At 31.3% G+C, this 16523-nt stretch overlaps 1 non-coding gene across 1 annotated transcript; it reads left to right on the top strand.

The window, feature by feature from the left end:
• Window positions 1-16416: 16416 nt before the first annotated feature.
• On the top strand, window positions 16417-16523 carry LOC139869671 (small nucleolar RNA R71). The gene has a single exon (XR_011766255.1). It is a non-coding gene; the product is annotated as a small nucleolar RNA R71 (small nucleolar RNA).

Below are 16523 nucleotides of genomic sequence, written 5' to 3'. Positions count from 1 at the left end.
AGCGCATCATCTAGCTTTCGATGCCAGATTTTTGAATTATTCTTAACTGTTCTTTCTAAAATTCGTTTAAGACCTCGATTTGTGTTTTCAACTTGGCCACTCGTTTGAGGGTGGTAAGAAGTTGAGAAACGATGATTAACTCCGTACTTTTTAAGCACTTTCTCGAGTAATTGATTTGTAAAATGAGTTCCACGATCACTGATTAATGCTTTTGGAATCCCGAAACGTGAGAAAAGGTTTTTAAGAAAGCTGACAACAACTCGAACATCGTTAGTGGGTAGGGCTTTTGCTTCATCCCATTTAGAAACGTAATCGACTGCTACGAGAATATATTTGCATTTGTTAGAAGCGGGGAATGGACCCATGAAGTCAATACCCTAAATGTCAAATACTTCGCATACTAGGATGCTTTGTTGTGGCATTTCGTCTCTCTTGGAGATATTTCCAGATCTTTGACAAGCATCACAGGTTTTCACCATATTGTATGCAACTTTGAAAATTGTAGGCCAGTAAAAACCTGAGTCAAAGACCTTCTTAGCTGTATAGCTTGGTCCGAAATGTCCACCAGCTGGTCCTTCATGACAGTGCTCTAGAATTTGTTGCGCTTCTTTGCCATATACACATCGACGAATAACTTGATCTGCACCTATACGAAAGAGATTAGGGCTTTCCCAGAAGTAAAACTTCAAATCAATGAAAAATTTCTTCTTTTGCTGATAAGTTTGATTTTTAACAAGAATTCTTGCGGCTAGATAATTGGCAAAGTCCGCAAACCATGGAATTTCTTCTTCCGTTTCAATTTTTATAAGGAACTCATCTGGAAAAGTATCGTGAATAACAGATTCATCGAGTGTTTCTAAGTTAGGATTTTCAAGACGGTGTGACGACCCGGAAATTTCCGACCAAATTTAAACTTTATCTTTATATTATTTCGACACGATAAGCAAAGTTTGTTAAGTTAAATCTTAAGAAATTTAAATTATTTTCATTCATCCAATTGACCTCTGACTATGCCCGATGATTCACGAACAATTGTGTAATATATATATAAATATAAATATAATTATTGTCGGTAGTTATTATACTGTAAATAAATATTCAATAAATATTATCATATAATAATATATAATTAATAAATAGTAATATTTATATATTAAATGAAATTACAAGTTTAATTATAGTTGTTATATTATTCATATTAGGATTATTCGTATTACTAGTATTATCATTACTAAAAATTCTATAAAAACAATTTATTATTATTATTATTATTATTATTAATATCCTTATTAGTAAACTTATTGAAATTATCATTTTATTTACTATCATCATATTATTATTATTATTATCATTATTTTCAAATGTATTATTATTATCATCTTATAAATAAAATTATCATTTTTATTATTATCTTCATTATTATCATTAACATTAATGATAATATCAAAATTTATACACATAACTTGTTATATATCATTGGTATTATTATGATTATTTTTTTATAACATTATTATACCATTATTATTATCATTATTATCTTTACTATCATTATTATTATTATTACTTTTTTATTATTATTTCTATTATTAGTATTTTATTTTACAGCATTTTATCATTAATTTATTTAATATTAATTAATAATTAATATTACTGAATCGAATGATGCAGATATAAACAAATTTTGTTGTACATCAACATCAGACTTTTTTTTTAGCTGTCCTTTTTGTCTGATAAATTGATCATGTAAATCAAAATACAGAACCAAATTTGTTAAAGGTCAATATTTTTTTTTAAAGTTTTCCTCCTGACTTCACTTGTTATTCGATTCCTGGTGTCGACCTCAAGTGTCAAATACTAACAATCGTAATCAATCCTAATTACTGCATCACTTCTTTAATCAAGCTATACATATCATATACTGCAATTTACAAAAAGAAGAACATAAAATTCATTAAAAGCTCGACTCCCCTGTTCGTTGTAACTTTAAACCAAAAATTCGATTTTTAATTCCATTTGAAAAACTAAAATTGCTGATATGTTAGGAATCCATTGAGCAAACTATCTGCAAAATTACAGGTTTTAATTTTTCATATTAGTTATCAATTGTCGAGTCAAAGTTTTTAAACTAAAAAGTCAAACCTATGTTCTTCGATCAGATTAAAGCTTTGTAGCTTGTTTCTGTTGAAATTAATGTTTGAGAAAGGTTCTAATGATCATTTGAAACATATTTCGTTTTATAACCTTTGGCTAATACGTCCTCAAATCCTTATTCAATTTTTTTTTTCTATAAACCTCAACGGACAGCAGTAGCTGTAGATGTCTGTTTTTTTTTTTTTATTAATAACTATCTTTCTAATATTTGTTGATGTTTATAAACCTTAAATAAAATAACTAATGTGTTATTTTGTCTGCTTTACAAATTCTTGGTCGATCAAACAATGAAGAAGAAGGGAAATTGAGAGCAGATTGATATAGTTTAAATAAATACTATAAGGTTATAATTCAGAAAGATGGACTAGAGTAACTGGTTGGAGGGTGTTAGGAGGGAGCGAGAGGTCTCGGGTTCGAGCCCGAGCATCGACGTTTATTTGTTTTTAAAGTCTGAATACATTGAGGTAGTGCTTTTGTTTATAGTATTATTATTATTATTATTATTAATGTTATTATTATTATTAATATTATTATTATTATTATTATTATTATTATTATTATTATTATTATTATTATTATTATTATTATTATTATTAGTATTATTATTATTAGTATTAGCAAGTATTACTATTAAATGTAATTATTATCATTGACTTAATTATGATCATTAGCTTAGTTATTATTAATAGAATAAGTATATGATTATCATTAATACTAATATCATAAATATTATGAATATTAGTATTATCACTTAGGTTATTATTATTGGTATCGTTATGATTAAAACTATTACTATTGACATTAAAAATTATTAACATAGTATTATTATTATCAGTACTATTAGTATTATTATCATTGACGTGATTTTATAAACATTATACATTATCATCATTATTAAAAGTATTACGATTAAAATTTAGAACTATCATTTATCAATAAAAGTATCATTATTATTATTACAACTATAATATTATTAAAAGAATCATTAATTGTAAAACTACCATTTTATCGTTTTAGTAAAAACATCATTTTTAGTAAAATTATTATTTTTATTAAAGTTATCATCTTTATTCAAATTATCATTACTAAAAATTAACATTATTATTATCACTACTATTACTATCATTATTATTATGATACTTATCTAGTATTATTACGATTATTAATTTTTTACAAACAGAAGAGTATTTATATAAAAATATATGTATTACATGAGTATACTAATATTAAATAATATTATGTTTTAACTAATATAATATTATTTACATTAATATAACATTAATTAAATTATATATCAAATACACATTATAATATATTATAAGTATTAATAAAATTATATATAAATATTAATCTTAATACATAACTAAATATATATAAATTTGTTCGATTACGATTAGGTGTTTTAATTAATATATACAAAATGTTATAGGTTCGTGAATCCGAGGCCAACCCTGCATTGTTCAGTTGTTCAATATAGTCATATGTATTTTTACTACAAAATACATTAGGTGAGTTTCATTTACTCCCTTTTTACTCATTACATTTTTGGGCTGAGAATACATGCAAATGCTTTATTAACTGTTTTACAATATTTATATGCGTGAGTTTTATTTGCCTTTTTACCCTTTATATTTTTGGGCTGAGAATGCATGCGCAACTTTTATAAATGTTTTACGAAATAGACACAAGTAATCGAAATTACATTATATGGTTGAATGATCGAAATCGAATATGCCCCTTTTTATTAAGTCTGGTAATCTAAGAATTAGGGAACAGACACCCTAATTGACGCGAACTCTAAAGATAGATCTATCGGGCCCAACAAGCCCCATCCAAAGTACCGGATGCTTTAGTACTTCGAAATTTATATCATGTCCGAAGGAGGATCCCGAAATGATGGGGATATTCTTATATGCATATTGTGAATGTCGGTTACCAGGTGTTCAATCCATATGAATGATATTTTTGTCTCTATGCATGGGATGTATGTTTATGAGAAATGGAAATATGAAATCTTGTGGTCTATTAAAATTATGAAATGATTCTTTATGATAAACTAATGAACTCATCAACCTTTTGGTTGACACTTTAAAGCATGTTTATTCTCAGGTATTAAGGAAATCTTCCGCTGTGCATTTGCTCATCTTAGAGATATTACTTGTAGTCATTTATGACATATTTCAAAAGACGTTGTATTCGAGTCATTGCATTCATCAAGATTAATATTAAGTCAATTATAGTTAGATATATTATGAAATGGTATGCCTGCCATCAACTTTCAATGTAATGAAAGATTGTCTTTTCAAAAATGAATGCAATGTTTGTAAAATGTATCATATAGAGGTCAAGTACCTCGCGATGTAATCAACTGTTGTGAATCGTTTATAATCGATATGGACTTCATCCGAATGGATTAGGACGGGTCTTCACAGTTGGTATCAGAGCGGTGGTCTTAGCGAATCATGTCTGCATTAGTGTGTCGAACTGATAAGTCGTTAGGATGCATTAGGGAGTCTGGACTTCGACCGTGTCTGCATGTCAAAAGTTTTGCTTATCATTTTTAGTCGGAAATCATCTGCTTATCCTCCTTAGGAAATTACCTGCTTATCATTCTTAGTCTAGACACATCTTACTGCATTGATTGCATAAATAGTGTATAGACAAAACTCATACCTTAGCGTATCCGCTAATTCATATCTTAGCATATCTATTACTGTAGACTCTGCCTGACATACTCCGTATATTCCTCCGTAACTTATGGGATTTTAGTATTATATATGCATATGTAACTTATGTATTGCAGGGTACTAATCTACATCCTATAATCTATTTCTTATCAAAAATCCTTCATCTGATCATACGAGATGAATCCTGCAACCAGTTCGAGTCCCTCAGATTCCAATAGCTATTCCGATAGTTATTCCGATAGCTATTCCGACATAGATGTTCACCTAAGCTCCGAAAATAGCGTCATCGGCATGAATCAACCAATCATCCATTATCAATTCATCTGATGGGTTCGTAGTCGACTTAATTAATGGAAACGCGCAGAAGGTAATCCCTTCCACCAACCGAATTCACCTCTTGACAATGAACCTGAAGCGTTTACCGGCGAACCTGTTCGAGACACCATTTTCAGTCTCATTTCCAGGGTAACTCGACAAGATTATATTCTATCCACAATTCTGAACCTTATTCATCCGCTCGTTCCGACCGACAATCATCCTGGAGTAATAAGTCAACGAACTTCGCGCTCGAATAATCAATTCGGAGAATATGGTGCAAAATGTACCAGCTTCAGCAACATCACCGGCACCAACAGTACCATCAATAACAGCACCAGTACCATCAACAATCCATGCTTCAATATCATCATCTGTACTTTGAGTATGATCTTCGTTCTACGTATCGTTCTACCTCATTTATCTTCGTTCGACATGGCGAATATGTAATCTCTAAAGTTTTAGAGATTATTTATTCTAGTTCCAACCGAAAAGCAAATGAGTTTAATATCATATTAACTCATTAAATCCATGAATACATCTGAAGAAAATATATATGTATATATGTTTTCATAAAGATTGTAATTAAAAATTCTCTTGTACAAACTGTTAATGGTGAAAATATTTTAACGGGTAGGTAATACCCGAGGAATATTTAAATTTCACATTAATAAGTTACATGGTACGATCTTCGAATCTGTTTCAACAGTCATATACTATCCTACTTACATCCACCGATATACAAATCCGTTCACCACAGAATAACCATATTCATCCAATTTCATATTCGGATTTTGATTTATCAGAATCCAACAAGTGGCATAATGAAGAAAACATTTGACAAAATAAAATTTGTTAGAAACAAACAAATTAATTATGAGAAATTTTGTTAAGAATCCACGCTAACAAAATCCTAACTAACTGTTTTTAGCTAACTGTGGACTAATCAATTGAGGAATACCAACAGTGGACAATTAAAATAAATTAAAATATTGATTATAACATATGGAATTAAACAATACTTCAAGATGCCACTTGAATTCATCTTAAACTTCATTTGTATCTCGACGATTACAATCTGCGTTTAAATCTTTCATGATTCTTGAAACTTCTGAATTAAGAAACAACTGAGAAGATGAACCAACCGCACTTCATCTACGGAAGAAAAGATTGACGCATATAGTTATGTACCTAAAAACTCCTGGACCCTAAGTAAAAGTGTAACACGCGTCTGTGTTAGCTCCTTTGGCATTGTTATTACCAAAAATAACATTGCAACTCTTTTTTTCAAATTAGCCAATTTTATCACAGCTTCAACAAATCAACTTCAACTTCCATTCGAATTAGCCTTATTATAACCTCGATATATAAGTTTGCCTGTCGTCATCGTTACCGGAGAACCGTTTATATTTCACCACATTAGCAGTAAAATTACCAGCAACTTCAATGAATTTGGACTTTCCGAAAAATCATTATATTCATTGAAACCCCATCTTGTATTCATCTATACCCTGTAACAATAATTACCATACCAATTACCGGGAATCAGCAATCAGTATTTCGAATCTCGTAGCATTTCTACATCAATAGTTATATGTATACATATAACAATTATCTCCTAGAATTACGATCTTCAATTCTGAAATTTTGAAAAGACACCCAGTTTACGAATCGATACTCTGAATGTTGAAAAAGCTGAATGAAGCAGCAGAAGCTGTAGGCAACCGTAAACGACCTTAGTCGTCGGAAGTTTGATGATAAAGAATAATATGTTGGAAAAGCTCAGAAACGTTGGAACTGGAAAACGGATAAAGTTAACCATGAAGGAGACCAAGGACAAATACAAGGATCATACCCTATATTTAAAGAATCCAGATAATTCTGGATCCGTTGAAATCTTTAGAGAATATCTTGCTCCGAAGTCATGTTAAAATCTTGCAGAAAAATCTTTCTCCATCAACCATCGAACTTAGAAATTCCAAAATATCATCATCAATATCTTCGATATTTTTGAGGATATTTTCACAAATATTCTCGTCCGAAATTATATACCTCTTCGTGCTTCCTGTGTATCATTATAATGGAAACATTCAATAGAAAATTTAGTACCGAAAAGCAGATTATGCGAAACTATGAAGAAAGCCGTGGACAAATCACAAAGAATAAGTTTGACTTCAAAGAATCCGAATGATTCAATGTCTGCTAAGGTCTTTAGTGAATATCTTGCTCATTACTCTAAACCCTTGCAGACAATAGTTTCTATCATCCTCTGATCTTAGATATTCTGAGATATTATCGTATCTTTCATTATAAATATCCTCCATATTTCTGGAGATATTTTTATAACTATTCTTACCTGAAATCATTAATCTCTTCGTACTATCAGTGTTACATCATATAGAAACTGTTAGTTTCTATATTCTGTAAACTTTCGAGCTTAAAATATGAAAGTTATTGAAGTAATGTTGGGAACTGATGCATGAATTAGTATAATATAATGACACTTGATCAACGTGATTATATTACAGTAAGTTGTGCTGAGTTTCTAATGGAATGTGATGATTCACAGATCATAACGTCATCATGTGCCATGTTACATAACTCTTTCATTATGCTTAACTTCTGAACATATCAAGAAAGTATATTCTTGATAATTCTATTCTCAGTGATTCTGGTAATTTGACAAATCAAATCGTGCTAATACATTTTTTTTTCTTATTTAGAACATGATGTTTATCCGAAATTCCATACTTATGAATTCTGGACCGTTACTCGCTTTACTAGAGGTCGGGAGGATAATAAAAAGGTAAAGAGCTCCAAAATATAAGAGAAAATATAAAGCCCAACAACAACACCGAAATTACAAACCGTGGATATTAGTGCTATAGCAATATAAAGACACGGGAGGATTATAAATACAATAATCCCTAAAGCATAGTAGAAATAAACGGATTCCTCCAGTGGAAGTTGGAAAAGGAGAATGATGGTTGCGATAATCAGGATAAGGACCAGGATCAGAACTGGATTAAGCATTTTCACGATCTTTTGAATTTGGGAATTGAGTATTGAAGTGGTGAAAATTAATGGAACGGAAAAGGTAAAATTTATTGTGAAAATATCAGACAGAGTAATCGAGGTAGATCACCATATTTAATTATAGAGATCTTAATTTCCATAAATCCCGAAGAATCAGATCTTATAGAATTTCAAGATTTTCTTTTAAATCCCTTGAATTCCGGAATTCAACCAAGACAACGTCAAAAGTTAAGACGCACCTTATTTTCTAAATTCAACAGTGACTACATCAAAAGTCAAGATGAATCTTTATTTTCTCATTTCACTCTTTTGTGATAGCTTCACTCGTACTCTTCGAGTAATCAAATTGTTTTATCCATATTACCCAATAATGATAAAACTCTATTTTATCAATTCATATTTGTCATGAAAACATTTTTATTGTTAGCCTTGATGATCCCACTCAAATTTCGGGACGAAATTTCTTTAACGGGTAGGTACTGTGACGACCCGGAAATTTCCGACCAAATTTAAACTTTATCTTTATATTATTTCGACACGATAAGCAAAGTTTGTTAAGTTAAATCTCAAGAAATTTAAATTATTTTCATACATCCAATTGACCTCTGACTATGCCCGATGATTCACGAACAATTGTGTAATATATATATAAATATAAATATAATTATTGTCGGTAGTTATTATACTGTAAATAAATATTCAATAAATATTATCATATAATAATATATAATTAATAAATAGTAATATTTATATATTAAATGAAATTACAAGTTTAATTATAGTTGTTATATTATTCATATTAGGATTATTCGTATTACTAGTATTATCATTACTAAAAATTCTATAAAAACAATTTATTATTATTATTATTAATATCCTTATTAGTAAACTTATTGAAATTATCATTTTATTTACTATCATCATATTATTATTATTATCATTATTTTTAAATGTATTATTATTATCATCTTATAAATAAAATTATCATTTTTATTATTATCTTCATTATTATCATTAACATTAATGATAATATCAAAATTTATACACATAACTTGTTATATATCATTGGTATTATTATGATTTTTTTTTATAACATTATTATACCATTATTATTATCATTATTATCTTTACTATCATTATTATTATTATTATTACTTTTTTATTATTATTTCTATTATTAGTATTTCATTTTACAGCATTTTATCATTAATTTATTTAATATTAATTAATAATTAATATTACTAAATCGAATGATGCAGATATAAACAAATTTTGTTGTACATCAACATCAGACTTTTTTTTAGCTGTCCTTTTTGTCTGATAAATTGATCTTGTAAATCAAAATACAGAACCAAATCTGTTAAAGGTCAATATTTTTTTTTAAAGTTTTCCTCCTGACTTCACTTGTTATTCGATTCCTGGTGTCGACCTCAAGTGTCAAATACTAACAATCGTAATCAATCCTAATTACTGCATCACTTCTTTAATCACGCTATACATATCATATACTGCAATTTACAAAAAGAAGAACATAAAATTCATTAAAAGCTCGACTCCCCTGTTTGTTGTAACTTTAAACCAAAAATTCGATTTTTAATTCCATTTGAAAAACTAAAATTGCTGATATGTTAGGAATCCATTGAGTAAACTATTTGCAAAATTACAGGTTTTAATTTTTCATATTGGTTATCAATTGTCGAGTCAAAGTTTTTAAACTAAAAAGTCAAACCTATGTTCTTCGATCAAATTAAAGCTTTGTAGCTTGTTTCTGTTGAAATTAATGTTTGAGAAAGGTTCTAATGATCATTTGAAACATATTTCGTTTTATAACCTTTGGCTAATACGTCCTCAAATCCTTATTCAATTTTTTTTTTCTATAAACCTCAACGGACAGCAGTAGCTGTAGATGTCTGTTTTTTTTAATTTATTAATAACTATCTTTCTAATATTTGTTGATGTTTACAAACCTTAAATAAAACAACGAATGTGTTATTTTGTCTGCTTTACAAATTCTTGGTCGATCAAACAATGAAGAAGAAGGGAAATTGAGAGCAGATTGATATAGTTTAAATAAATACTATAAGGTTATAATTTAGAAAGATGGACTAGAGTAACTGGTTGGAGGGTGTTAGGAGGGAGCGAGAGGTCTCGGGTTCGAGCCCGAGCATCGACGTTTATTTATTTTTAAAGTCTGAATACATTGAGGTAGTGCTTTTGTTTATAGTATTATTATTATTATTATTATTATTATTATTATTATTAATGTTGTTATTATTATTATTATTATTATTATTATTATTATTATTATTATTATTATTATTATTAGTATTAGCAAGTATTACTATTAAATGTAATTATTATCATTGACTTAATTATGATCATTAGCTTAGTTATTATTAATAGAATAAGTATATAATTATCATTAATACTAATATCATAAATATTATGAATATTAGTATTATCACTTAGGTTATTATTATTGGTATCGTTATGATTAAAACTATTACTATTGACATTAAAAATTATTAACATAGTATTATTATTATCAGTACTATTAGTATTATTATCATTGACGTGATTTTATAAACATTATACATTATCATCATTATTAAAAGTATTACGATTAAAATTTAGAACTATCATTTATCAATAAAAGTATCATTATTATTATTACAACTATAATATTATTAAAAGAATCATTAATTGTAAAACTACCATTTTATCGTTTTAGTAAAAACATCATTTTTAGTAAAATTATTATTTTTATTAAAGTTATCATCTTTATTCAAATTATCATTACTAAAAATTAACATTATTATTATCACTACTATTACTATCATTATTATTATGATACTTATCTAGTATTATTACGATTATTAATTTTTTACAAACAGAAGAGTATTTATATAAAAATATATGTATTACATGAGTATACTAATATTAAATAATATTATGTTTTAACTAATATAATATTATTTACATTAATATAACATTAATTAAATTATATATCAAATACACATTATAATATATTATAAGTATTAATAAAATTATATATAAATATTAATCTTAATACATAACTAAATATATATAAATTTGTTCGATTACGATTAGGTGTTTTAATTAATATATACAAAATGTTATAGGTTCGTGAATCCGAGGCCAACCCTGCATTGTTCAGTTGTTCAACATAGTCATATGTATTTTTACTACAAAATACATTAGGTGAGTTTCATTTACTCCCTTTTTACTCATTACATTTTTGGGCTGAGAATACATGCAAATGCTTTATTAACTGTTTTACAATATTTATATGCGTGAGTTTCATTTGCCTTTTTACCCTTTATATTTTTGGGCTGAGAATGCATGCGCAACTTTTATAAATGTTTTACGAAATAGACACAAGTAATCGAAATTACATTATATGGTTGAATGATCGAAATCGAATATGCCCCTTTTTATTAAGTCTGGTAATCTAAGAATTAGGGAACATACACCCTAATTGACGCGAACTCTAAAGATAGATCTATCGGGCCCAACAAGCCCCATCCAAAGTACCGGATGCTTTAGTACTTCAAAATTTATATCATGTCCGAAGGAGGATCCCGGAATGATGGGGATATTCTTATATGCATATTGTGAATGTCGGTTACCAGGTGTTCAATCCATATGAATGATATTTTTGTCTCTATGCATGGGACGTATGTTTATGAGAAATGGAAATATGAAATCTTGTGGTCTATTAAAATTATGAAATGATTCTTTATGATAAACTAATGAACTCATCAACCTTTTGGTTGACACTTTAAAGCATGTTTATTCTCAGGTATTAAAGAAATCTTCCGCTGTGCATTTGCTCATCTTAGAGATATTACTTGGAGTCATTTATGACATATTTCAAAAGACGTTGTATTCGAGTCATTGCATTCATCAAGATTAATATTAAGTCAATTATAGTTAGATATCTTATGAAATGGTATGCCTGCCGTCAACTTTCAATGTAATGAAAGATTGTCTTTTCAAAAACGAATGCAATGTTTGTAAAATGTATCATATAGAGGTCAAGTACCTCGCGATGTAATCAACTGTTGTGAATCGTTTATAATCGATATGGACTTCGTCCGGATGGATTAGGACGGGTCTTCACAGACGGGACAAGTGATCCGCAGCGAGATTTTCAGCACCCTTTTTATCTTTGATTTCAATGTCGAATTCTTGTAGGAGAAGAATCCAACGAATGAGTCTAGGTTTAGCATCTTGCTTCTTGAATAAGTACTTTAGGGCTGAATGATCGGTATAAACAATTGTTTTAGATAACACTAGGTAAGATCTAAACTTATCTTGACGTTGACCTAAAACAGCTCCCAGCGCGAAATCACTAGCATCACACATTAGCTCGAAGGGTTTGGACCAGTCGAGTGATACCATAATGGGTGCATTCGTAAGTTTCTCTTTCAGAATGGAGAAAGCATTTAGACATTCGTTGTTGAAATCGAATGTACAGTCTTTCTCAAGAAGTTTAGTCATGGGTCGAGCGATTTTGGAAAAGTCCTTTATGAAGCGTCGATAGAATCCCGCATGACCAAGGAAACTACGAATTCCTTTAACATTAGTTGAAGGAGGAAGTTTTAAAATAATGTCGATCTTAGCTTTGTCTACTTCCATTCCAGCTTGAGAAATCTTGTGTCCTAAAACAATGCCTTCCTTCACCATGAAGTGACATTTCTCCCAGTTTAAAACAAGATTTGATTCTTCACAACGAATTAGCATTCGTTCAAGGTTTGAGAGACATGAGTTGAAGGAGTCTCCAAAAACAGAGAAATCGTCCATAAAGACTTCTATACTTTCTTCAATCATTTCATGAAAAATTGCCATCATACACCTTTGGAAGGTGCCTGGTGCGTTGCATAATTCGAATGGCATTCGTCGGTAGGCAAAAGTACCAAATGGACAAGTAAATGTGGTCTTGTCTTGGTCTTTTGGATCAATTGGAATTTGAAAATAACCGGAGAATCCATCAAGGAAACAGTAGTAATCTTTTCCCGCCAAACGTTCTAGCATTTGGTCGATAAATGGTAGCGGGAAATGATCTTTCCTTGTGGCGTCGTTTAGACGAAGATAGTCTATACAGACTCTCCACCCAGTGACTGTTCTTGTAGGAACGAGTTCGTCTTTATCATTTAGAATAACAGTCGTACCTCCTTTCTTGGGTACTACTTGCACAGGACTAACCCACGGGCTATCGGATATAGGGTAAATTAACCCGGCATCAAGTAATTTGATGACCTCCTTTTTGACAACTTCTTTCATGTTAGGGTTTAACCTCCGTTGCCTTTGTACCATGGGTTTAAAATCTTCTTCCATTAGGATTTTGTGAGTGCAATAAGTAGGGTTAATCCCTGGAATATCAGTTGTTTTCCAAGCAATTGCCTTTTTATGGGTTTTTAAAACAGACATTAACCTACCTTTTTCGTCATTGGAAAGTTTTGATGAAATTATGACGGGTAATTGTGACGTTCCTTGGAGATAAGCATACTCCAAATGTTCCGGGAGTTCTTTAAGCTCCAAGGTGGGTGGTTCTTCCAAGGAAGATTTTATTCGGAACCTATTACCATCGGTAATTTCTTCAAAAGGTTCATCTTCCCTGGAAATTTCTTCTTCTACGTATTCTTCATCAGTGAATACCTTCAACAGCTCATCTAACTCTATATCGACATCAAAATCTTCACCTTCACCCATCGGGGTGAAATCTGAGGGGTCGATATTTAATAGTTCTTGTATTTCTTCCTCAATACAACAATCAACAATGTCTATTTGGAAACATTCATCATCAGGAGACATAGGGTGTTTCATAGCCTTATCTATGTTCAATATAATTCTATCCTCCCCCACACCTAAGCTGAGATTTTTCTCTTTTACGTGCACAATTGCGTCTGCAGTATTTAGAAAGGGACGCCCTAGAATTAGGGGAACCTTACTATCTTCTTCCATTTCAAGAACAATGAAATCAACAGGAAAGATTAAGTGATTTACTTTAACCGGTAGGTTTTCAGCAATGCCAATAGGATAGTTGTAAGTTCTATCAGCTAATCGTATACACATCCTGGTTGGTTTTAAATCACCTAAGTTCAATTTTAAGTACAAGGAGTGAGGCATAAGGTTAATGCTCGCTCCTAAATAAGCTAATGCATCATACATTACTGAATCTCCCATCAGACAGGGAATGATGAAACTTCCAGGATCTCCAAGTTTTGGTGGCAAATTTTTCTTTTGTAAAATTGCCGAGCATTCCTCATTAAGGAATGTGGTTGAAACTTCTGCATATTTTCCTTTTTCAGCTATGAGATCTTTGATAAATCTTCCATAATTCGGCATACCCGTAAGAACATCTACAAGCGGTACATTTATACAAATTTGTTTAATCATGTCAGCAAACTTGTTGTATTGTGCTTGTAATTTATCTTTCTTCAAACGTTGTGAATATGGAATTGGAGGTTTGTATACCTTCAATGGTGGTTGATTTTAAGTCTTTGGTGCACTTGTGTTTGGCATCGTATTTTCTTCCAACACAGGTTCTTTATCTTTTGAAACAAGAATAGGAGCATGAGGGTTTGGAATATCGGGGTTAATGGTTAACTCGCTTTTCGTAGTTATGGAATTAACTTGCGAAAAATTACTTGAATTTTGAGTTTCCTTGCCCTTCGGATTTGGTTGCGTATTGGATGGTAAAGTTCCCGATTGTCTTTCAGCAAGAAATTGAGATATTCTTCCCATATCTCTTTCAAGGTTTTGAATTGACGCTTGATGATTCCTTTGTACTTGCTCGTTTCCCGTTTGGACTTGATGTAATTGTCTCTTCACTTGCTCATTCATTTCTGATTGACTTTTGACAAAATTCATCATAACGTCTTCAAAGTTAGATTTCTTCTCTACTGGCTGCGTGTTATGATTTTGTTGTTGATATGGTTGTTGTTGGAAATTTTGTTGAGGTGGAAATGGAGGTTGGTTTCTATTGAAAAAGCCAGGTGGTCCATTTCTTTGAAAAGCAAAATTCTTCGGGTTTTGATATCCTGGGTTTGCAGGTTGATAATTAGAATTCCCTCATTGAAAATTGCCTTGTCTTTGATTGGCCATAAAATTAACTTGTGCTACTGAGTTCATTGGCCGATCATTGATATCACAATCTTTCGTGAAATGTGGCTGTCCACAGATTTCACTGCCTACTTGCAATGCTAAAACTGTTGAATTTAGTTTCTCAATTTCTCTTCCAAACTTTTTGAATTGATTCGACAGTGAAGCTATGGTTGTGTTGTTGTCTTCATTTTCTTCAAGGCTTGCCACCGTCCTTCTAGGTTGTTGATCTCTAGACAGTGTCCATTCAAAAGTATGAACTGACATGTCTTCTAACATGTCATACGCTTGATTTGGTGATTATTGTAACACCCGTGTTACATCCTTCCCACATCGGTTGGAGAGGGGAACGAAGCATGCCTTATAAGGGTGTGGAGACCTTTCCTAGCATGACGCGTTTTGGGACCACAAGCACTGCAGATCCCATTAGAACTCTGCAGTTAAGTGTGCTCAGGCGAGAGCACTATCAGGATGGGTGACCTCCTGGGAAATTGTTCGTCGTGTGCGGTCGCCAAGAAAAATCCGTGAGCAACCTACGGGGGAGACAAGGGTACGTCCCTATCTCTGCAAAGCGGACAATATCATGCTACGGGGAACGTTTTACCTGGGGTGTTACAGATGGTATCAGAGCTAGGCCCCGGACCAAACGTGCACAGCGGGGACGCTGTGTCCCATTAGGGGGGAGGATTGTAACACCCGTGTTACATCCTTCCCACATCGGTTGGAGAGGGGAACGAAGCATGCCTTATAAGGGTGTGGAGACCTTTCCTAGCATGACGCGTTTTGGGACCACAAGCACTGCAGATCCCATTAGAACTCTGCAGTTAAGCGTGCTCAGGCGAGAGCACTACCAGGATGGGTGACCTCCTGGGAAAGTGTTCGTCGTGTGCGGTCGCCAAGAAAAATCCGTGAGCAACCTACGGGGGAGACAAGGGTACGTCCCTATCTCTGCAAAGCGGACAATACCATGCTACGGGGAACGTTTTACCTGGGGTGTTACAATTTGTACATAGATACTCCTCCAGCGGAGGAATCTAATATACCACGAGTATGTTCATCAATACCACGATAAAAAGTTTGTACTATTTGCCCTTTTTGCAATCCGTGTTGCTGACAATTTCGTAACATTCTTTTTAATCTTTCCCATGCATCATAAAGAGTTTCATCCGCCTTTTGTTTAAAAGTGGTGATTTCAGTTCTAAGTCT

Source organism: Rutidosis leptorrhynchoides, chromosome 9, assembly GCF_046630445.1.
Source record: "Rutidosis leptorrhynchoides isolate AG116_Rl617_1_P2 chromosome 9, CSIRO_AGI_Rlap_v1, whole genome shotgun sequence".
In the NCBI taxonomy this organism is placed as follows: Eukaryota; Viridiplantae; Streptophyta; class Magnoliopsida; order Asterales; family Asteraceae; genus Rutidosis; species Rutidosis leptorrhynchoides.
The sequence above is the reverse complement of the archived record's forward strand: the minus strand, read 5'-3'. Positions and strand labels throughout refer to the sequence as shown.